Source organism: Danio rerio, chromosome 5, assembly GCF_049306965.1.
Source record: "Danio rerio strain Tuebingen ecotype United States chromosome 5, GRCz12tu, whole genome shotgun sequence".
Taxonomy (NCBI): domain Eukaryota; kingdom Metazoa; phylum Chordata; class Actinopteri; order Cypriniformes; family Danionidae; genus Danio; species Danio rerio.
Window position 1 is genome coordinate 3,425,001 of NC_133180.1, and position 25,768 is coordinate 3,450,768.

General features: G+C 38.8%; 1 protein-coding gene across 2 annotated transcripts in view; it reads right to left on the reverse strand.

Annotated features, from left to right (window-relative positions):
* rnf43 (ring finger protein 43) overlaps positions 1–25,768 on the reverse strand; it is a 241,885-nt gene that overhangs the window by 32,605 nt on the left and 183,512 nt on the right. The gene's annotated exons all lie outside the window — the stretch shown is intronic.

Sequence of the window (25,768 nt, forward strand, 5' to 3'; positions counted from 1 at the left end):
CAACAGGTTCACTCACTTTATTAAGTAAAGTCAACTAATCGCTTTAAAAGCAACAGGTTTACTCACTTTATTGAGTAAAGTCAACTAATCGCTTTAAAAGCAACAGGTTTACTCACTTTATTGAGTAAAGTCAACTAATGGCTTTAAAAGCAACAGGTTTACTCACTTTATTGAGTAAAGTCAACTAATCGCTTTAAAAGCAACAGGTTCACTCACTTTATTAAGTAAAGTCAACTAATCGCTTTAAAAGCAACAGGTTTACTCACTTTATTGAGTAAAGTCAACTAATCGCTTTAAAAGCAACAGGTTTACTCACTTTATTGAGTAAAGTCAACTAATCGCTTTAAAAGCAACAGGTTTACTCACTTTATTAAGTAAAGTCAACTAATCGCTTTAAAAGCAACAGGTTTACTTACTTTATTGAGTGAAGTCAACTAATTGCATTAAATTGCATTGTGTTTAATCATTTAAAAAAAAAAAATAAAGCACAACAGTGCTTAAACAGTAAATAACTAAGTTTTGTAGAGTGTATGTGGTGTGTCCTGATCGCCGCTGTGCTGATCTGTTCAGTGTGTTTCTCAGTCCGTTGTGTGAGCAGCACATGCATAGGCTTGCGTCTCTGCTCTTACAGCTCCTTAAGGAGGAGATTAAGTCACACCTTACTATGAAAAAGACATTTCCCGTTTCCATCGTTTCCCGCTGGTCCTCAAGCCTGGGCAAAACTCCCTCAATCCCCCTAGAGAAGCTCACAGTCTCCTGTCAACACACTTCCCAGATCACTTCAGCTGCAGATTCACTTCACAATAACTCGACACGTTCATCAAGTTAGTGATCGAGTTAGTTTTCAGTATGCTTTACATATGAATGTTTAGCTTTATTTACGCATTGCATTGTTATATTAATACAGTACACAAATATACATTTATATTTTATTATATATCTTATATATAAAGTAGTATAAAGTAGTTTTACCACAACCACACACACACACACACACACACACACACACACACACACACACACACACACACACACACACACACACACACATATATATATATATATATATATATATATGCTGTACAGACACACACACTTTATTAGGTACACCTGTCCAACTGCTTATAAACCCAAATGTCTAATCAGCCAATCACAGGGCAGCAACTCAATGCATTTACGCATGTAGACATGATCTGCTGCAGTGCAAACCGAGCATCAGAATGGGGAAGAAAGGGGATTTAAGTGACTTTGAACGTGGCATGATTGTTGGTGCCAGACGGTCTGGTCTGAGTATTTCAGAAACTGCTGATCTACTGGGATTTTCATGCACAACCATCTCTAGGGTTTACAGAGAATAGTACGAAGAAGAGGAAATATCCAGTGAGCGGCAGTTCTGTGGAAGCAAATGCCTTGTTGATGCCAGAGGTCAGAGGAGAATGGCCAGACTGGTTCCAGCTGATAGAAAGGCAACAGTAACTCAAATAAGCACTCGCTACAACCGAGCTCTGCAGAAGAGCATCTCTGAACACACAACACGTCCAACCTTGAGGCGGATGGGCTACAGCAGCAGAAGACCACACCGGGTGCCGCTCCTGTCAGCTAAGAACAGGAAACTGAGGCTACAATTCACACAGGCTCACCAAAACTGGACAATAGAAGATTGGAGAAACGTTGCTGCTCTGATGAGTCTCCATTTCTGCTGCCACATTCGGATGCTCAGCTCAGAATTTGGCGTCAACAACATGAAAGCATGGATCCATCCTGCCTTGTATCAGCGGTTCAGGCTGGTGGTCGTGGTGTAATGGTGTGGGGGAGATTTTCTTGGCTCTCTTTGGGCTCATTAGTACCAATTGAGCATGGTGTCAACGCCACAGCCTACCTGAGTATTGCTGCTGACCATGTCCATCTCTTTATGAGCACAGTGTCTCCATCTTCTGATGGCTACTTCCAGCAAGAAAACACGCCATGTCATAAAGCTCAATCATCTCAGACTGGTTTCTTGAACATGACAATGAGTTCACTGTACTCAAATGGCCTCCACAGTCACCAGAGCTCAATCCAATAGAGCACCTTTGGGATGTGGCGGAGTGGGAGATTGGCATCATGGATGTGCAGCCGACAAATCTGCAGAAACTGTGTGATGCTATCATGACAATATGGAGCAAAATCTCTGAGGAATTTTTCCAGTAGCTTTTTGAATCTATGCCATGAAGGATTAAGGCAGTTCTGAAGACAAAAGGGGTCCAACCAGGTACAAGTGGTGTACCTAATAAAGTGGCCAGTGTGTGTGTGTTTGTGTGTGTGTATGTGTGTATATATATATTAAGGGCGCTAATAATAATGACCTTAAAATGTTAAAAACTGCTTTTATTCTGACTTTCTCCATAAGGAAACATATAATAGGGAAATACTGTGGAAATTATCTTGCTCTGTTAAACATCACTTACAAAATACCTGAAAGAGAATTCAAATTGTGCATGAAGGCAAATCATTTTGCCCTCGAGTATATAAGCAAATGAATCTCCTACAGTATAATGTATAGAAACATTTCCTGCCGCATTTACAACTCTTGTTGTTCAGTATAAACTGTTTCTTACTTTGTTTGCAGTTGCTGCATTAAAAAGAAAAACTTTGTTGATAGTGGACTCGGTTATTAATGCTCAGATGCTTTATGTGGAATGGATTCACAGGTCTTAAGGAATAACAGGATACGGATCATAACAGGAATGTTTTCATGTGGCGAATGAAAGCACAGGAAGAAGCGCTTAATTATACTGACGCTCGGAGCCTGAGGCCTCGCTGCATGGAGAGCCGTCACTCACATGTCATTAGTTTCATATCCACACTTTAATATCACGTGCACTGCAGATAAAGTTGAGGACAAAGTGATCAGAATTAATTCTTCAAATATTCTGTTCTCTGATATTCGGAATGTGGATTCCGAGGAAGTGCATTGAATCATCGCTTAAAACGTTCATTATTAGCTGCATCCTCCAAAGGATACAGGCTTTAAAGGCGAGTCCTTCAAAGTCTACACAAGACGAAATAAGCATTTTGAAATGGGACGATCTCACCTACAGAGGACAAATCTCATCACCTTGCTACCATAACAGCGGCTGTTAAAAAGCTGTAATAAAATTTGTAATGTCTTTTGGTGATATTTTATAATAATTACACACTGGCTCTATTTTGTCGGTCCATGCGCAGAGCGCAAAACGCAGGGCGCAAACGCTTTCAGGGCGTGTCAGGACGCATTTTTGCTAATTTAAAGACGGGAAATCTGCCTTGCGCCACGGCGCATGGTCTAAAAGGGTTGAGTTTATTTTCTTAATGAGTTATAGGTGTGTTTTGAGAATAAACCAATTAGTCTCATCTCCCATTCCCTTTAAGAGTCAGCTGCGTCGCGCCAAGAGCGCATTCGCTATTTACAGGACGCAAAGTAAGTCTAAGTGGAAATAATGAGCATTTCACAAGCAAACAGTTCACAGTGTTTTAACAGAAAACTGTTAAACAGAGCATCTACTGCGTGAGAAAGAGAGATAATGGATCTACTTTCACTTTCGCTCTTGGATAGGGAAACCTTTACGCACAGACATCAATTAGTCTATAAATAATTAATTTTGTTTGTTAAGCGTAAATATTCGTTTCAAAACTATTTCTAAATTCAGTTCTAATTTCCAGCAAACGAATAAATGAACAATAATAATGAAGTGTGCTCAAAAACCTGAGTTATATCCTAAAACACATGCTGTGCCCCATATGGTCTAAAACCTGACAGGTGGGCAAGTCTAAGCTAGTTTTTAATAAAACAAATATAAATATGGATATAATAAATAATACTGCTAATAATAATAACATTATACAAAAGCAAATTGTTATGAATGAACTGAAAAAGCCTCCCGAGATGAAGAAGACATAAAAGCAGTGATTTTTCATATTTATGTAGGCTAGAAAACAATATGTTTTGTAATATTTTAATCCTCTATATTTATATTCTATATATATTCTTATTATATCCTATATATATCCTTAATATTTAATGTTTTTCATATGTAAAGATATTTGCCTATTGCTCTCTTGTGTGTATTAAGCAGTGCGTAAGCGAGGCGTAACTCTGCGCTGGAGTTTAGACCGGGTTTGTTTTGGTCTAATGAAAAATCTATTATAGATTCTCAAAATAGCAACGCGCCAGCGGTCCGCCTCAGAACGCCTTCCTTTTTAGACCAGAACGCCTATGGGCGCACAAATGAGCGCTAATGCATTTGCTATTTAAACAGCGTAGCTCAACTCCTCAAAACGACTCTTGCGCCAAGCTGAAACTACCAAAAGACTATTGTGCCGCGCCTTGCGCCACACTGCGCCGGGTGTATGATAGGGCCCTATGAGTCATTTATTAAGTATTAGCAAATACTTATCTGTTCAGCATTAACTCTACATTAGCAGATGTTAGTATGCAGTTTATAACTGCAGATACAAATGCTGTATCCTTGACTAATGATTGTATTTTCATTCATTTTCTTTTTCGACTTAGTCTCTTTATTAATCCGGGGTCACCACAGTGAAATGAACCACCAACCTATCCAGCTTATGTGTTACCAGCCTGATCTCACGAGAAAACGTAAGTATTTTACGTTTTGCCAGTTTAGTGGTAGTCAGTTGTTCGAAATTGTACGATTTTAAAAAGGAGGCGTGGCACCCCAAAACCCAACTGTCATTAGGGGATGAGCAAGTCGTACTAAATTGTATGAATTAGATCATACAAATTCATACGAATTAGCCACTAAATCCAAAAGTTACGAAGTGCCGTGAGATTGTGTTGGTTTTACACAGCGGATGCCCTTCCAGCCTCAACCCAACCCTGTGAAACACTCAGAGTTCATCTTTGTGTGTGTGTGTGAGCACATTTGAATCTGCTGCAGATGCATTAAATCATTCATTCATTCATTTTCCTTCATCTTAGTCCCTTTTAATAAGGGATCGCCACAGCTAAATGAACCGCCAACTATTCCAGCATATGTTATACACAGCGGATGTCCTCCCAGCCGCAACCCAGTACTGGGATACACTATGGCCAATTTAGTTTATTTATGTGTTTGGACTGTGGGGGAAACCGGAGCACCCAGAGGAAACCCACGCCAACTCGGGGAGAATATGCAAACTCCACACAGAAATGCCAACTGAACCTGCCGGGGCTCAAACTTCCTGCTGGGAGGCAACAGTGCTAACCACCATGTCACCCACTATTATTACTACATTTTTATAGTATTTTCATATTATTTCTTCTCTGGAGAAAGTCTTGTTTCTTTTAGTTTGGCTGGAATAAAAAAGAAATCTTCTAAAATAAATTATAAATGTCAAAGGAAAATATTATAAGCCCACCATCATTTTTTCGAAAGGTTAAAGAACAATACACTTTTGTCCAATGACTTGCCTGATTACCCTTACTTCACTCTAATTAACCTAGTTAACCAGTTAGACTCCACGGACGTCATCGACGTTCGCTTTAAGATTTAAAGGGCTAGCATTGCACCAGACCCCTGTAAGTGGTTTCATTTGAAAGTGTAGAATCTATATTTTATGCTCATATGCATCACTTTGGTTTTTATTCTACTGTACAAAAGTTATTTACACTTAAATACACAGTATTTTGGATACCCGAGCTGGGTATCGAACATTAGTTCATCGTCATATTTTTCATATGACACATGTACAAGTTATAGCTTTAATGAAAGCTCTTGCCGGTGCTCATACGGTTCTAGCGTTCTTTTTACTGAATTATATTCACATATCAAACAATTGCCGAATGAATCGCGGTGTTTCCATCGCGCAGAAGTGAAAACAATACATTTATGATCAATAAGCAGCCCCAGATAGCACAGACAGCTGTCATCTCTTACCTTATGCTGTGCGCTTCAGGGCCATTTCTCCTCTGTTTTTGAGGTGATGTGCATAAGTAATCCTTTTATATGTCTGACGTGCTCCAAACGCAGTGAATTATGTTTGATCAAACAAAAGAATAGTAAAATATGAAAACAATGATCGCTCCCTGTGGCTTGTACAGCACCTCTCATCATGTGGAATACAATAGCTTTTGCATAGATTATGGTGGAGACATTTTTCTTTTTGCTTATGATTACAGACATGAGCAGGAACCACCGAAATTAATTACAGCACGCTAGACCACACACAACCTAAAAGGTTCAAATTTGAGTTTATATTAAAAAAAGCCTCTTTTTTTAGATGTTTAATATAACACAGACAGCATATACAGATATTTTAAACACTTTTAATAGTGTTTAATGAAAATTCAAAGGGTTTTTGTTTAAAACGATACCAAATTTTTGCATTTACACCTCTGCATGTGGATTTGGGAAGCTTTTAAATCTGTGTAGGCAAAATCCAGGCGGAAATCCCAAAATAACAGCAGAGTTTAACTGCCTTTAATTGTCCCTTTAAGCTGAATACTAGCATGCAGATACAAATGCTTTGTCTGTGTTTTGACTCTCAGAAATAAAGGTACGAGAGCTGTCGCTGGGGCAGTACCTTTTCAAAACGTACACATTTGTAGCTGAAGGGTCCATATTGGTACATTTAGGTGCATTTGGGTACTAATATGTACCTCAAGGCACTACTATGGACTACAAATATGTATCTTTTACATACAAATATGTATCTAAAATACTAATACTACTAATACTTCCCTTCTTAGACTTTACAGACCTGAAACTTGCCTTTAGTACTTATTCATTGTTGCTCTTAGTTGTGTAATTTGCTTCCTTGTCCTCATTTGTAAGTCGCTTTGGATAAAAGCGTCTGCTAAATGACTAAATGTAAATGTAAATCTTTTGAAAAGGTACTGCACCAGTGACAGCTCCTGTACCTTTATTTCTGAGAGTGTAGACAAATATGTGCTGTCATCATGGCAAAGACAAAATAAATCTGTTATTAAAAATGAGTTAGCAGCACCTATTAGGTTTAGAAATGTGTTGAATAAATCTCCTCTCCAGTAACCAGCTCTTGGGAAATATTTAAAACATTGAACATTTCGCAGGAGGATGAATAATACTGCTGTGTGTGTATAGTATTGCAGTGTATATCAAATCTCATAAGTGTGCAGTTATTGGAGAAGATGGCTGTGTTTTGATCTGTGTGTGTGGCGTACAGTAGTGTTATCTGAGGGTTTTGTTTCTCCTGCGGCTCTGAGAACCAGAGATCTGACTTTATTAACAAACATCCATTGATGCAGATGACAGAGAGAGCACTGTTCACTGTGAGAGGATCAACTCATGCTGATTTAGTCAATGCCACGCACTTATTACTTCTGCTTATCTGATTTTATTTTATTACAGTTTTTAGAATCTACAAGATAGGAATCTTCTTATAATCGCTGCTGTTTTAATGCAGGCTTGGTGTGGAAGCTTAAAGACTTGATTGTTTGCTGTTTTATTTATCACAGCTTTGTACCAATTGTGAGCTTCAGGGTGTACTCACTCTGAACCGTGGTGCCGTAATGCATTGCTTTAGAAAATTAAGTAATAATATTTGAGTTACCCTTTAAAATTTATAATGTTAGTTGAATTAGTTAACTTTTTTTTAAAAAATGGTGAATTTAATTTAAATCAGTCACTCGGTTGGAGAATGCAGGAGCAGACAAACACCAAGATGGCAGATCCTCACATTTCTGCACATTGACGAAAAGAAAAAAGGGGATTATAGTGTCAATTCACAGTGATTTTACTGCACTAATAATATAGAAAGTACAAAAGGCAAACACACTGCTTTAAACCAGTGGTCTTAGGCCCCATTTACACTAATGCGTTTAAGTTTTGCTACGGTTACGCCATCCGTCAACACTACGCCGGAGTTTTCGAGCGCCGAAAACGGAGCGTTTTGGAAACGCTGGAGAGGCCTTTTTCATTCTGAAACGCTGCTGCTCCGTCTCAGTGTGGATGAGGGAAAACGGACACATCTGAAAACGGAGGCGGGGCTGCTGAGATTCGCTACCTGATTGGGGCTTTTGTGTCATTGCGTATCCTTCCCTTATTCGTCAAGCCCCTATCACATGACTATAACACATGGCTTTAACGCTACCGGAAGACAGCAGACCAGCCTTCACTGTAAACAACAACATGGGCACAGAAATGGGAGCGTTGTTTGCACTATTGTCTGTTTTAGGCGCCATTGTGCAGTTATTCATTTGTTACGTTTAGTAACCCGACATCGTCGTCTGTCCACAAAAATACCTCTCTTGCTTTCTTTGCCATCGCGTTCATTGCTCAACCGGCGTTTGTTCACTAACAATGACCAAATGCTGAGTAAGACACATGCTTCCTGTTTATACTAGAACGCGCATACCTAGAGTGCGCGCATGGTCACGTGATATACGTTTTTGGCAAGCGGCAACCCCCCGCTCTCCCACGGGAAGCCAATACGGAAGTAACTAAAACTGCAATTCATCTGAAATTCCGCTAGTCCTGGCCGCTCCTGGCTCCAAAACAGAGCAAACTTCAATTGAGCCCACTGTTAGAATGGGCAACTTTACAGCAAAAAAAAAAGGTGTTTACAGCCTGGTACAAACAAAGATTTTGGTTAATACAGCTAATATCACCCTTCATGACGACTGTGAGGGGGGTGAATGTTTTTATAACTCATCCGTTTCCTTTATATTAAGTTATATTAAGTTTGCATAATTAAGGGAGTGGCCACTTGAGTGACAGCTAGGTCTCGTTGGTCGCCGTCACGTCACCTCAGCTGAATCCTGCAGATTAGCCACTGAACTCGGCATATTTATTGTATTTCTGTGTTGTTTTATGTGGCTTTACACACTCAACTGCCTTTTGGACTTGTTTCCTACAATTATTAGATGGCATGGCATGCTGAGTGCACTTAATTGTGCTCACAAACCATTCATGTGGCCTCCCTTTCCCATGTGAGTAAAGTTATATACTTATATACCATCTCTATACATGTATTTGTTTTATTTAAGATCATTTATCGTTTATATTTATATTTAGAGCTGTAATGCACTGCAGAATCTGTCAGATTGATCAGCTGTAGGCTCTAGATCAGTCATCTGAAGTGTTGTCATACAGTGTTATGCTGGATTTCATCAATAGTCTTACATTAACTAACACAGACTATATCTGAAGTGTTTGGAAGTAATTCGCGTTTTCCTCCTGTTGAAAAACGTCATAAGAACAATGTTTAGTGGCTCAATGTGTTACAGCAGTGTTTTTAAAAGTCTAAACACTTTATTGATATAGTGTACAACCAAGCACAAGTGGTCAGAATACAAACGAGTCGCAGGTGATAAAGTATTAAGCGTTCTCCCAAAGTAAAGTGTGTCTGAACCAGGTCCAAGCTAAATGCTAGCAGGTGTCTGTAGCTCCGCTCACTCTCCGCCTCTTTGCCCTTGTTAGGTATCCCGCCGTGGGTGTGATGACGCGCAAACAAAATGGCGACGGTTGGCCGCGCCTACTTGTGGCTTCTTTTGCGCTCTTTAGAAACCTATGGGTGACGTCACGGACAGTGGCGTAGCGCAAAATGCGGAGGCCCCCCTGCAGGGATCACCGACGGGGCCCCCAGTTGAAAGGGGGGGGGGGGGGGGGATGGGGGGATATACACATAGATATACACATATACACATATGTCTATGATCGGGAGTTTTCCTGGATGTTAGTATGCATTTTTTTTTAATGATGAAAGTTTTTATTTTACATCACTTTTCTACATTGATGGATCACTTATCGCACGGGCATTCCTGACAAAAAGCTTGTGTTTGTGTGTATGTAAATGTACTATTCACTCTCCCTGTTAAATTTGATCTAATCATGTGCTGAAATACAGCTCCTCTCCTGCTTTCACTTCTCATACTGACGGAGGGAGCGATTCGTTTGTGAATGAATCTCCGTTATGAACGACTCGTTCACTAGCCGACAATAATACAAGTTTCTGGCACCACATCATCTCTTTGTCATATTTCTTTTGCATTGTTTGCTGATTTATTCAACAAACCTAGCATAAACCGAGTGTTTAGTGCGAGTTGGTGCTACTTTGCCTTATGGTGAATGCAGTAAGTGGCTATAGCTATTATTATCAACAACGTGACCTGTTTAGCACAAATTTCAAAACATACAAAAACGTAAAAAACTTAATCCTATGAAATGTTCTGCCTTTGTGCTTTGTTTTCTTTGTTTGCTCGTTACTACACTCGTAGACGGCGCTTAAGTCCCGCATCTTCACGTAATAACACTGTCTTGACTAGTACGGTTGAATGACACTTGTCCTGGGAGCACTGTACCAATGTGGCGGCGCTATTGACGCATGCTCAGGGTCCCTATGCGATATCTAGTGTATATATCTATGTCACAAATTGAGGAGCGGGGAAAGGAGGCGGAGTGGCGTGACAACGCGGGGAATCCTTCAAACTAAGGAGCGATCACAAACCGAAAGTGGCGAGAGCGTCAAAGTAGCCAGAAGTCATTCATTTTTTAACGAGAACCGGCGGCGTCTTCATTGGCTATGACGCGGTTCGGCGGCAAGCAATCAGAATGAAGTAGTCCACCGCCTGAGCGGAGTTCAGAGAACACAGACCTGTAAACTTTGGTTCCGACCACAGTTGTTCCCAAGAGTTTGATTATTGCGGTTCCTGGATTTTCAATTATTAAAAATCGCGACGACGTGGGGCCCCCTAATCACGCGGGGCCCCCCCGCGGTGCGTGCCCTGCGGGCCCGTCCGCTACGCCACTGGTCACGGATACTACGTCCATATATTTTACAGTCTAGGTTTTTTGGTGGCGTAGTGTGGATGGAGATATGTTCAGAAACGCTAGTGTTGACACGGATCATTTTTGATCTCAAACGCCGTTTTAAAACTAAAACGCACAAGTGTAAACAGGGCCTCAAACTGCTGGCCCATTTGCGGCCTGTCTCCTCCTCCCTCCGGCCCGCAACGAACTTCAAAATATAACAAGATTCAGCCCAACAAAACATATTTCTGAATCACTATTTAGCCACTTGTTGTTTTGAGCCACCTCCAACTGGACATTTAAAATACTGTACTATTTATTCAGGTTACTCTGGGTTTCTCTCAGAGTGTGGTCAGAGTAACGCATATGCAGATTATTCTGGGGCCTATATAAACACTGAAATATATGCCGGTAAGTTTTGTAAATATGAACATTTTGCTAATATTCGATTCAAATGACCTCATTTAATAGATTATCCTCATATACATATTTAGATTTGTGTAAAAAAATGTGCATTAGTAATTGAACTGCTGGCTGAATTAAACATGTTGAAGTAAAAGTTAAATATATATATATATTTATACAAAAGTTCTGTCTGGATCTCGAATCTGATTAGCTGATAGCCGTGATAAATTTAAAGCAGAGGTCTCAAACTCAATTCTTGGAGGGCTGCAGCTCTGCACAGTTTTGCTTCAACCCAATCGAACACAGCTGATTCAACTGATGAAGGTGTTCATGACTCTTTTGAGCACCTCAATTATTTGGACCAGCTTTGTTTGGTAGGGTAGGAGGAAAACTGTGCAGAGCTGCGGCCCTCCAGGAGTTGAGTTTGAGTCCCATGCTTTAAACCAATTGGTGAGCAAGCAGGCATCCATTTAGGATCTGCCACATCCATACTGGAATCTCACAGAGACTGAATTAAGAGTAATTTGGGTTTGAAGTTATCCTGGTAAGCGTGTGTGTGTGTGTGTGTTTGTGTGTGTGTGTGTGTATGCAGATGAAGCTGCTTTTGAAAACTGAGAATGCTAAATGTTTGTGTCTCGTCTCATTCTTGAAGGTGCGCCCATGGTATCACTGTGTGTGTGTGTGTGTGTATGTGTGTGCGCTTGTGTGTGTGTGTGTGAGAACTCAGGAGGAATGCCGCTCTAAATATAACTGTGTGATCTTGCTGATGGGACACACACACACACACACACTTAACCTGCTGCCATTTAAGCCTTTCTGTCAGTTCTGTCCTTCTAGACATTGGAGCAGGAAACTATGTGTTTCAACCAGAGATAGTAAAAGTACACAAATCCTTTACTTAAGTAGAAGTGCAGATATACTCATGTTTAAAATGACTCCGGTACTGACTACACTTTTGTACTCAAGTAAAAGTAAAGAAGTATGGCCTCAAAAATGTACTTAAAGCATAGAAATAAGAGAGTTAAGCTAGCTTCTGGAGGACGGTGTGGCTACCTGGACGTCCTCATGTTAAGACCATCTCTTTCATTCTGTTACCTTATGGTCAGTGTTGGGGAGTAACTAGTTACATGTCATAGATATATACAATAGATATCGCATCGGGACCCTGAGCATGCGTCAATGGCGCCGCCACATTGGTACAGTGCTCCCAGGACAAGTGTCATTCAACCGCACTAGTCAAGACAGTGTTATTACGTGAAGATGCGGGACTTTAGCGCTGTCTACGGGTGTAGTAACGAGCAAACAAAGAAAACAAAGCACAAAGGCAGAACATTTCATAGGTAATATTAAGTTTTTTTCAGTTTTTGTATGTTCTGAACTTTTGTGCTAATTAGGTAACGTAAGATGACTGAGGGAGGGAGGTCTCTATATATAGTTTACTGTAGTAAAGGCTGAAGTATACTCTGGTAATTACTAATAGTTCATGATAGTTATTAATGATACTACATAATGTAGTGTAATTCATTAATGAAGAGTTGTAAATGTATACAATATAATGCATATTTCTAAATATTTCCCTTTAATATAAATGACTGTAGTACTTTAAATGTGTGACACCTGGTTTTTTGGTTTTTGCTCTTATATGCTGTAATTTGTTTCAGCATATTATTTACAGTAAATAACTGAACTGAACTGATCTATTCTGCCTCATATGTTTCATTGACAGTTTTACTGATCACCAAGATCTGATTGACTCTGATTTAAGTTGTTTTGATTTAACAATGAAAACTTGCAAAAATAGCCTAGATGTATTCTTTTAGCAAATGCCACAAAAATCACCCGCACCATGTGCCTTTCATGCATGTATCCTTCTATATATCCTATATGATTTATTTTTTTAAATATGCAATTAAAATGTTTATTACTACTACTACTATCATTATTATTATTATTATTATTATTATTATCATCAACATTATTGTTGTTGTTAATACTATTATTATATATATTATCATTACTATTGTCATTATTATTGTTTTTGTTATTATTATCATTATCATCATGATTATTGCTTTTTTATTATTATCTTTGTTATTATTATTGTAATTATTAAAATTATCAATATCATTGTTATTATTGTTATTATTATTATTATTATCATAATCACTATTGTTCTTCTTTTTATCATTATTATTATTATCATCATTATTATTGTTGTTATTATTATTAATTCATTCATATTTTTTGTCGGCTTAGTCCCTTTATTAATCCGGGGTCGCCACAGCGGAATGAACCGCCAACTTATCCAGCATGTTTTTTACGCAACGGATGCCCTTCCAGCCACAACCAATCTCTGTGAAACATCCATACACACTCATTGACACACACTCATACTCTACGGACAATTTAGCCTACCCAATTCACCTGTACCGCATGTGTTTGGACTGTGGGGGAAACCGGAGCACCCGGAGGAAACTCACGCGAACACAGGGAGAACATGCAAACTCCACACAGAAACGCCAACTGAGCCGAGGATCAAACCAGCGACCCAGCGACCTTCTTGCTGTGAGGCGACAGCACTACCTACTGGGCCACTGCTTCGCCCTTATTATCATTATTATTATAATTATTATTATTATTTTATTATTATTATCATTATTATTATTATTATGATCAACATCATCATTATTGTTGTTGTTATTACTATTATTATTTATATATCATTATTATTGTTATATTTTTGTTTTATTTTCATTATTACTGTTGTTATTATTATTGTTTTTATTATTATTATCATAGTTATTATTATTATTATTATTATTAAAATTATCAATAAATTTTTATCATTATTATCATAATCATCATTGTTGTTGTTCTTCTTATCATTATTATTATCATCATCATCATTATTATTATTATTATTATTATTATCATCAACATCACCATTATTATTGTTGTTATTACTAATATTATTTATTTATTGATGTATTTATTTATTTATTTATTTATCATTATCATTGTTATTATTATTGGTTTTATTATTATAATTTTTTATGTTATTATAATTATCATTATTATTGTTATTACTATTGTCATTGTTATTATTATTATAATTATTAAAATGCTCAATATCATTGTTATTATTATTAACATCAACATCAACATTATTGTTGTTTTTATTATTTTCATTATTGTTATTCTCATCATCATCATTATTATTAATCATTTATTCATTAGTCCCTTTATTCAATAGGGGTTGCCACAGTGAAATGAACCGCCAACTTATCCAGCATACGTTTTACACAACAGAAGCCCCTTCCAGCTGCAATCCAGTACTGGGAAACACCCATACACACTCATTCACACACACGCACACATACACTACGGCTAATTTAGTTCATCAATTCCCCTATAGCGCATGTGTTCGAACTGTGGGGGAAACCGGAGCACCCGGAGGAAACCTACGCCAACACGGGGAGAACATGCAAACTCCACACAGAAATGCCAACTGGCCCAGCCGGGACTCAAACCAGCGATCTTCCTGCTGTGAGGCCACAGTGCTAACCACTGAATCATCTCCCAAAAATGACTACACCTAAATTAATATGTCGGGAGAAAATATTAAATAACATTTTAATATTAATTTTTAATGTATAGACACACACACACACACACACACATGTTTGTTTTTGTGAAAAGTGGGTACATTACATAGGTTTCCATTCATTTTATTCTGTCCAAACTGTATATTATATTGCCCTCACCCCACCCTACCCCTAAACCCAACCATCACAGGAGTCAGTGTCCAGCTTTACTCTCTGATTAAACTCATCCTCTGTGATTTATAAGCATTTTGAGAAATGAGGACGTCACCAAAGACCTCCTTTTTGTATTACCTGTGTCATACCCATGTCATTATACAGATTTGTGTCCTGATATGTCACAAAAACACGTACACACACACACACATAAACACACACTGCATTCTCAGCTGGCCGGAGAGATGTTGTCAGATACAGACTCTTGTGTTTTTCATCCATGTGAGAAGAAGCTGTTCCGATGGGAAGATCCCACAAAGTGTGTGACATGCAGTGTGTGTGTGTGTGTGTGTGTGTGTGTGAGAGAGAGAGAAGAACAGAAGAGTTATCGCTGTCGGCCTTGAGCTTCAAACACAACAGATGCAGCACTGGAATCCACAACAACTGTGTGTGAGCCGTTACCCAGCGACAAATGGGCCAAAACACACACAACACAAATACACACACACACACACACACACATGCATACATAATCAGATATACACACAGCACACAAAGAGGAGTGTGAGTGAAAAAGAGCGGCATGAGAAACTCTTCAAACACACAGAACACACCCTGACACACACACAACACACACACTTCCTGCACGGCCTTATAAAAGCATGCCAGGACCAATCAAACCCCTCTCTCTCTCTCTCTCTCTCTCTCTCTATCAGCAAGTACAGTGTGTCTTTAATAAAAATGGCAAAAACATGGTAAAGTAAAGAATTATGATTTATTTTAAACTCTACAAGATGACGAGTGATGCTGGCAGTTTTTTGTGTGTAAATGGGGCTTTAGTGAAGCGATCTGTACTGAAGACATGTTGGTTTTTGATATTGTGATATTGTGTGTTTTTTGTGGTTTGCTAATCACATAATAGTAAAATCCGTGGTGTGGGGTCAACTGATGCTGTGATGATTTTAAAGGTTCTGATAAATCAACACTGAACCTTAAATATGCCTTTTATGAATTAGTGGAGAGTTTGGAAACTTTGACTAATATATGAGGAACAAATCAATGCATTTGTGGAATTGATTATGATAGATTTGATAAATACATACTTACATCATTATTTAGTTAAATAATTAAATCAATAGAAATTAAAATAAGTAAAAAAATAAAATAAAAATAAAGTAAATTTAATTATAAAATAAATTAAAATCAACATGTAAATTAAAATAATAATACATTAATTAAAATACATATTGAATAAAAAATAATTGTATTTAAATAAAATAAAAAACAAAAATGTATTAAATTAAAATAAAGTAAAATAAAAATATAAAAATTACATAAAAATGCTAATTAAATAAAAAATTAATTAAAATAAATTAGTATTTTATTTAATAACAATAATTGAATTAAAAAATAAATAAAACAATAACATTACATTTAATAAAAAATTATCAAATAAAAAAAAATAAATGAAAATAAATAAAGAAATAAAAATGTCAATTAAAATATTATACATGAATTTAAACACAGATTAAATTAAAATTTTATTTTTTTAAATTAAAAATAAACGAAAATAAATGAAAATAAAACTTTGCAGTTGTGAAAATTGAAATAATAATAAATTAATTAAAATATAAAATTATGTAATTGAATTAAATTTAATTAAAATTTTAAAAATAATAAAAGAAAAGAAAAATAAAGAAAAATTATTTTAACATTTGGTGTTAAAAAATGTAAATTAAAATAATAATTAAACAACAAATGAAAATAAATTAAATAAAAATAACTGCATTGAAATAAAATAAAATTAAATTAAAATTTAAATAAATAAATAAATAAATACAAAATAATATACATTTAAGTAAATGTAAATTAAAATTATAATAAATTGACTAAAATGCAAATTAAATTAAATTAATTGCATTGAAAGAAATTATAAAAAATAAAAAAGTAATTTAAAATAATAATGTTATTAAAATATTTTTAATTTAATTAAAAAGAATAAAATAAATTATATTAAATTATAAAATGTATTTTAATTTAAATAAAATTTTAAAATAATAAAATTTAAATTAAGAAAAAATAATAAAAAAATAAACTTAAATAAAAATGTTAATTAAAATAATAATGAATTAATTAAAATAAAACTTAAATTAAATTTAAATAAAAATAATTGAAATGTAATACATAAATACTACAAATAATAATTAATATGAATGTTTCTGACTAGTTTTGTCCACTGGCTGACTCTTTTATCTCTCTCTCTCTCTCTGACGGATGGAGTGATGATGAGAGAGTTTGTCCCAACAAAGCGACTCATTCTTCAGCCTTTATCATACAGTAAGCTGATAACATCAGCACATAAAAACACTGGAAAGAAGAGGAGGAGAGACGGAGAACTGAACACAAACACTCAATAAACACAAACTCTTCAATTTACAGCACATGCACACACTCCTCAGGGCCACTACAATGATGGCACACACTGCACAATGACTTTATATAACTTATAGTCATTAACAATGACTTATAGATTGGTGGCTCAGTGGTTAGCACTGTGGCCTCACAGCAAGAAGGTCGCTAGTTCGAGTCCCAGCTGGATCAGTTGGCATTTCTTTCTGGAGTTGGCATGTTCTCCCCATATTGGGGTGGGTTTCCTCCGGGCGCTCCGGTTTTCCCCACAGTCCAAACACACGCGCTATTGGCGAACCGATGAGCTAAATTGTATGTCTGTGTATGAGAATGTGTGTAAATGGGTGTTTCCCAGTACTGGGTTGTGGCTCTAGACTGTAATTGACTGCAAAGGATTTGCAACCAAGTATTAAACTGAAAGTTTGAGTTATGATTATTATTCTGTCCAATTACTTTTGGTCCCTTAACAAGTGGGAGGCACATATGCAAACTGTTGTAACTCCTACAGCGTTCACGTGATTTGGTTGTAAATACCCTTAAATTAAAGCTGACACTCTGCAGTTAAAGCACATGTTAGTTTCATTTCAAATCCATTGTGTTAGTATATAGAGCTAAAACTGTGTCGATGTCCAAATATTTATGGACCTAACTGTACATGTACACACACAAACATTTACACACACACTCTCATCCTCACTTACACACTCATGCACAAACACACAAACATGCACACAATTTCAAACACACTCTCTCCCTCACACACACACACACCATCACTCCACATGTTCTATGAGAGCGAGATTATGTATGTACTTTAGTCTTCAGAGAGAGTGTGTGTGTGTGTGTGTGTGTGTGTGTGTGTGTGTGTGTGCGTGTCGAGGCAGTCTCCTCTGACTCACGGTCAGTCAAACACTCGCTCTTTCACTCAGTCAGAAAAACAGCTCTTTGTGGATTAAGAAGAGCAAACAGCGGCTCTGAGGGAGCGTCAGCAGCACAATGAGCCAACGACCACTGTGTGTGTGTGTGTGTGTGTGTGTGTGTGTGTGTGTGAAATATTTCAAGCTCTTTTCATACCGCTGGACTAGTCCAGACTGGGACGCTTCATCAAAATGGACGTACAATTAAACTCAAAATGATTCAAAGATTTTATCAGCACATTTCTAATCATAATAGTTTTAATAACTCATTTCTAATAGCTGAGTTATTTTATCTTTGCCATGATGACAGTAAAGAATATTAGACTAGATATTCTTCAAGACACTTCTATACAGCTTAAAGTGACTTTTAAAGGCTTCACTAGGGTAATTAGGGTAAACTTAGGGTAATTAGGCAGGTCGTTGTATAACAGTGGTTTGTTCTGGAGACAATCCAAAACTAATATTGATTAGGAATGCTAATAATATTGACCTTAAAATGGGTTTAAAACAATTAAAACGGCTTTTATTCTAGCTGAAATAAAACAAATCAGACTTTCTCCAGAAGAACAAATATTAAAGGAAATACTGTGAAAAATTCCTGAATCTGTTCAACATCATTAGGGGAAAATTTTGAAAAGAAAAAAAAAAATGTGTGAATAATGTTGACTTCAACTGTATATGTGAGCAATAGCACATGAGTAGCAGTGTGATAGGGCTGTATACCGGGACTGGTGGGAGGCGTGCATTGGCTTTAGGCTGCAGTCCCTGGGATGTGAAAATTAGTCTATAATATAATCCCACCATAATAAGGGATTGTCCCAGAAGTTCCGGTATTATCCCGCAAATGCTTGGAGAGTCCTGGATGCCCGCAAATAAATGATAGTCTCCTGGAAATTGCGTGTCTCCCCCCCGGTCCTTAAATACGTCACACACCTCTCTCTACCGCAACTCACCCCCACCGCTCTTCAGGTATATCATGTGGAACTCACCCCTACCGCTCTTCAGGTATATCGTGCGGAACTCACCCCCACCGCTCTTCAGGTATATCATGCGGAACTCACCCCCACCGCTCTTCAGGTATATCGTGCGGAACTCACCCCTACCGCTCTTCAGGTATATCATGCGGAACTCACCCCCACCGCTCTTCAGGTATATCATGCGGAACTCACCCCTACCGCTCTTCAGGTATATCGTGCGGAACTCACCCCTACCGCTCTTCAGGTATATCATGCGGAACTCACCCCTACCGCTCTTCAGGTATATCGTGCGGAACTCACCCCCACCGCTCTTCAGGTATATCATGCGGAACTCACCCCTACCGCTCTTCAGGTATATCATGCGGAACTCACCCCTACCGCTCTTCAGGTATATCATGCGGAACTCACCCCTACCGCTCTTCAGGTATATCGTGCGGAACTCACCCCTACTGCTCTTCAGGTATATCGTGCGGAACTCACCCCCACCGCTCTTCAGGTATATCATGCGGAACTCACCCCTACCGCTCTTCAGGTATATCATGCGGAACTCACCCCTACCGCTCTTCAGGTATATCATGCGGAACTCACCCCTACCGCTCTTCAGGTATATCGTGCGGAACTCACCCCCACCGCTCTTCAGGTATATCATGCGGAACTCACCCCTACCGCTCTTCAGGTATATCGTGCGGAACTCACCCCCACCGCTCTTCAGGTATATCGTGCGGAACTCACCCCTACCGCTCTTCAGGTATATCATGCGGAACTCACCCCTACCGCTCTTCAGGTATATCATGCGGAACTCACCCCTACCGCTCTTCAGGTAGGTCGCGTGCAAATCACCCCCATCGCTCTTCAGGTACCCCCACCGCTATTCAGGTACGTCACTCGCAACTCACCCCCACCGCTCTACAGGTACCCCCACCGCTCTTCAGATACGTCGAGCGCAACTCGTCCCCACCGTTCTTCAGGTATGTCATGTGCAACTCACCCCCACCGCTCTTCAGGTACCCCCACCACTCTTCAGATATGTCACGCGCAACTCACCCAAACCGCTTTTCAGGTACCCCCACTGCTCTTCAGGTATGTCGCACGCAACTCACCCCCACCACTCTTCAGGTACGTCAAGCGCAACTCATCCCCACCGCTCTTCAGATATGTCGAGCGCAACTCACCCACATCGCTCTCCAGGTACGTCGCGCGCAACTCACCCCCACCGCTCTCCAGGTACGTCGCGCACAACTCACCCCCACCACTCTTCAGATATGTCGCGTGCAACTCACCCCCACCGCTCTTCAGGTATGTCGCGTGCAACTCACCCACACCGCTCTTCAGGTACTCCCACCGTTCTTCAGGTTTGTCACGCGCAACTCAATCCCACCGCTCTTTAGGTATGTCGCGTGCAACTCACCCACACCGCTCTTCAGGTATGTCGCGTGCAACTCACCCCCACCGCTCTTCAGGTATGTCGCGTGCAACTCACCCACACCGCTCTTCAGGTACTCCCACCGTTCTTCAGGTTTGTCACGCGCAACTCAATCCCACCGCTCTTTAGGTATGTCGTGCTCACCAATACCCCCACCGATCTTCAGGTACGTCGCATGCAGCTCATCCCCACCGCTCTTCAGGTACGTCACATGCAACTCACCCACACCACTCTCCAAATACGTCGCGCGCAACTCACCCCCACCGCCCTCCAGGTACGTCGCGCGCAACTCACCCACACCGTTCTTCATGTACGTCGCGTGCAACTCACCCACACCGTTCTTCATGTACGTCGCGTGCAACTCACCCACACCGCTCTTCATGTACGTCGCGTGCAACTCACCCACACCGTTCTTCATGTACGTCGCGTGCAACTCACCCACACCGTTCTTCATGTACGTCGCGTGCAACTCACCCACACCGCTCTTCAGGTATGTCACCTTCACCCATTCCTTCACCCCCACCACTCTTCAGGCACCCACTCTCCCGCAAATAAACTCTGTATCACCCGGAAATTACTCTTCCCATCTTGGGATGTTTTAAAATGTACACATCTAACTTTATTATGAAAGCATTCGATCGCCTTCCTAACTTTTTATGTTCATTTGAATGAAATTAGTTGTGTTAGAAAAAAAAACACCGACATTTTTAGATGTTATTATTATTGATAATGTGTATATGTCTGATTAAATACGCACCCAAAACCCAGACTTTTGCTATGCCTTAAATCACGAGTACAGAATCGGTTTGGGAAACAGCGTCTCTCTATGGAGCACATCAGCTGACAGTCATGCAGCCCTACATGATTTGAGGATTGCATATGAAAGGGAGACAGCACCTGTAATGAAAAGGAAGGTGATCGCGCCGTTTTATGTTTATTTCAAAGTGTTTTCATGTCCGAACAAAGCAAAAGCACAAAACGGACTCATATTTTAAGACAGCCCCTAGTGGAAAATATGGGAGAAATACGGGAAAACACTTTTACGCGATGATAGCGGGATAGAACTGTAAAAAATGGAAGAATCCTGGGAAAAACGGGAGCCGGAAAAAAAACGTAAAATAATAGCCATTAAATAACAGAAATTTACAGTAAAATAGCTGATATTAAATTGCAGAAATTTCAATTTAAGAAAACTTCTGTAATTTAATATCCGTAATTTAACAGCCGTTATTCTACATGTTTCTAAACTGTAAAATTACAGATTTTTTTTTACAGTGTAGGAGATTTATTTAGCATCTGTACTGTATATGAGTTGGGCCTGTTGGTTAGAACATTTCTGCAGTGGTTAGCATGTGTCAAATTGTAAAAGTAGACTTTAATTAAATAAATAAATAAATAAGTTATTAAATAAAATCCTACTTAATAATAATAATAATAATAATAATAATAATAATAATAATTGTCGTCACCATCATCATAATTATTAAAGTAGGATGTTTTTTTTCATTTCATAATAAATAATAAATATCAAATTTGATTTCTTAACAAATCGCGGCATTATTTATTTATATGATTTATATATGATATTAAAATACCTGTTCACTTTTGTAAGTGACTTTATGTTAATTTAGAATAGAATATGTAATGTTCTAAATAATATTTGTAAAGAAAACATAAGACCAATGCGTGCCTTTTATTTTATATTAATTGAAATAAATGTGTACACAAATGTGTAAACGAGTGCATGTTTTTACCAAAACTTATATTGGATTTTATTTTAAATCCGTGTAAAACAATAGAATTTGCACAAAGAAATGATGGGGATTTTCTCTAAAGAAGAAGTTACTCCACCTCATTTAGAGCATCATTATGGGCGTTTTATGTTATAACTAACATGGTTCAAAAGATGGTTCTGTGACAGAGAAACTACAGGCTTTGGGAAACACTCGTCACTACATCATTCTTTTCCCAAATGATGCATCGTACTATGATAGTTCAGCCACGAGTAATGTCGTTGTTTAGAAAACTCCAGTTTACATGCTTAATTTATCATATGTACATCATATATTGTTTAAAGTGTGGTCATGGTGTGGTATATTTAGTATGTCTTTAAAAAAATTCTGAATTAATAATAAATAAATAAATAAATAAATATAACTTGTGCTGTTATTTTCTCTTTTTTTTCTTGTAATTCAAACTCAAAAACCGCTAACAGAAATGTTAACAGCATCTCTGTGACTGCAGAACAACACTGTTGGGAAACTCAATATGATGTAAACAGAGAAATGATGTGTGTTGGGTTACTGTACACAAAAACTAAACATTCTCAACCATCAGACAACCAAAACCCCTCAATTTAGCCTGCTCTCCGGTGTATTTATACTGTGGGCTGTAAGAGAAGGCTTTGTTTCTTCAGATGTGCACTAAACAGTGGTAATGTGGATGGAAGCGGGACTGAGACGGGTTATTAACTCTGATTAACTTGTTAAGACTGTCTGCTCCAGCTGAAAACACTCACTGGCTCTTTAGCTTCACTTCTATGTTCTAGGTTAGATTTCTACATCTGATCACCATGTAGACTGCATGTCTGATACATTACACTGATGATCTAAAAGTTAATCTAAACATAAACAGTGAAACAGACAGACAGATAGACAGATGATAGACAGATGATAGATAGATGATAGACAGATGATAGATAGATAGATAGATAGATAGATAGATAGATAGATAGATAGATAGATAGATAGATAGATAGATAGATAGATAGATAGATAGATAGATAGATAGATAGATAGATAGATAGATAGATAGATAGATAGATAGATAGATAGATAGATAGATAGAATGACAGACGGACAAAATGTAATAAATGTATATATTAACAGACAGAGAGAATGACGCCGACAGACGGACAGACAAACACATATACATACATACAGGCAGACAGACAGACAGACAGACAAACAGACAAATAGACAAATAGATATATAGACAGACAGAACAACAGACAGACAGACAGACAGACAAAAAGACTAAGATAGAGAGAGAAAATGACAGATAGACGGACACAGACATACAAATAGATACACAGACAGGCAAACAGACAGACACAAACAGACAAAGGGACAGAATGACAGACAGACAGAAGAATAAACAGACAGACAGAAAAAAATGAAAGACAGACAGACAGACAGACAGAAAGAATGACTGACTAACAGACACAATGACAGACAGACAGACGGAACAACAGATAGACAGAGAGACAGACATAACGACAAACAGGCAAACAGAATTACTGACAGACAGACAGGTAGACAGACAGTCAGAGAGAATGACAGACAAAAGACAGAATGACAGACAGAATGACAGACAGACAGACAGACAGAATGACAGAAATACAGACAGACAGACAGACAGACAGGCAGACAGACAGAATGACAGACAGACAGACAGACAGACAGACATACAGACAGACAGAATGACAGACAGACAGACAGAATGACAGACAGACAGACAGACAGAGAGACAGAATGACAGACAGACAGACAGACAGACAAAATGACAGACAGACAGACAGACAGACAGACAGATAGAATGACAGACAGACAGACAGACAAACAGACAGACATACGGACAGACAGAATGACAGACAGACAGACAGACAGACAGACAGAATGACAGACAGACAGACAGAATGACAGACAGAATGATAGACATACAGACAGACAGACAGACAGACAGAATGACAGACAGAATGACAGACATACAGACAGACAGATTGACAGACATACAGACAGACAGACAGACAGACAGACAGACAGACCGAATGACAGACAGACAGAATGACAGAATGACAGACAGACAGACAGACCGAATGACAGACAGACAGACAGAATGACAGAATGACAGACAGACAGACAGAATGACAGACAGACAGACAGACAGACAGACCGAATGACAGACAGACAGACAGACAGACAGACAGACAGAATGACAGAAAGACAGACAGACCGAATGACAGACAGACAGACAGAATGACAGACAGAATGACAGAAAGACAGACAGACCGAATGACAGACAGACAGACAGACAAAATGACAGACAGACAGACAGACAGACAGATAGAATGACAGACAGACAGACAGACAGACAGACAGACATACGGACAGACAGAATGACAGACAGACAGACAGACAGACAGAATGACAGACAGACAGACAGAATGACAGACAGAATGATAGACATACAGACAGACAGACAGACAGACAGAATGACAGACAGAATGACAGACATACAGACAGACAGAATGACAGACATACAGACAGACAGACAGACAGACAGACAGACAGACAGACAGACAGACCGAATGACAGACAGACAGAATGACAGAATGACAGAATGACAGACAGACAGACAGACCGAATGACAGACAGACAGACAGAATGACAGACAGACAGACAGAATGACAGACAGACAGACAGGCAGACAGACAGAATGACAGAAAGACAGACAGACCGAATGACAGACAGACAGACAGAATGACAGAAAGACAGACAGACCGAATGACAGACAGACAGACAGAATGACAGAAAGACAGACAGACCGAATGACAGAATGACAGACAGACAGACAGACAGAATGACAGACAGACAGACAGACAGACAGACAGACAGACAGAATGACAGACAGACAGACAGAATGACAGACAGAATGATAGACATACAGACAGACAGACAGAATGACAGACAGAATGACAGACATACAGACAGACAGAATGACAGACATACAGACAGACAGACAGACAGACAGACAGACAGACAGACAGACCGAATGACAGACAGACAGACAGACAGAATGACAGACATACAGACAGACAGAATGACAGACATACAGACAGACAGACAGACAGACCGAATGACAGACAGACAGACAGACAGAATGACAGACATACAGACAGACAGAATGACAGACATACAGACAGACAGACAGACAGACAGACAGACAGACCGAATGACAGACAGACAGACAGAATGACAGAATGACAGACAGAATGACAGACAGACAGACAGACAGACAGACAGACCGAATGACAGACAGACAGACAGACAGACAGACAGACAGACAGACA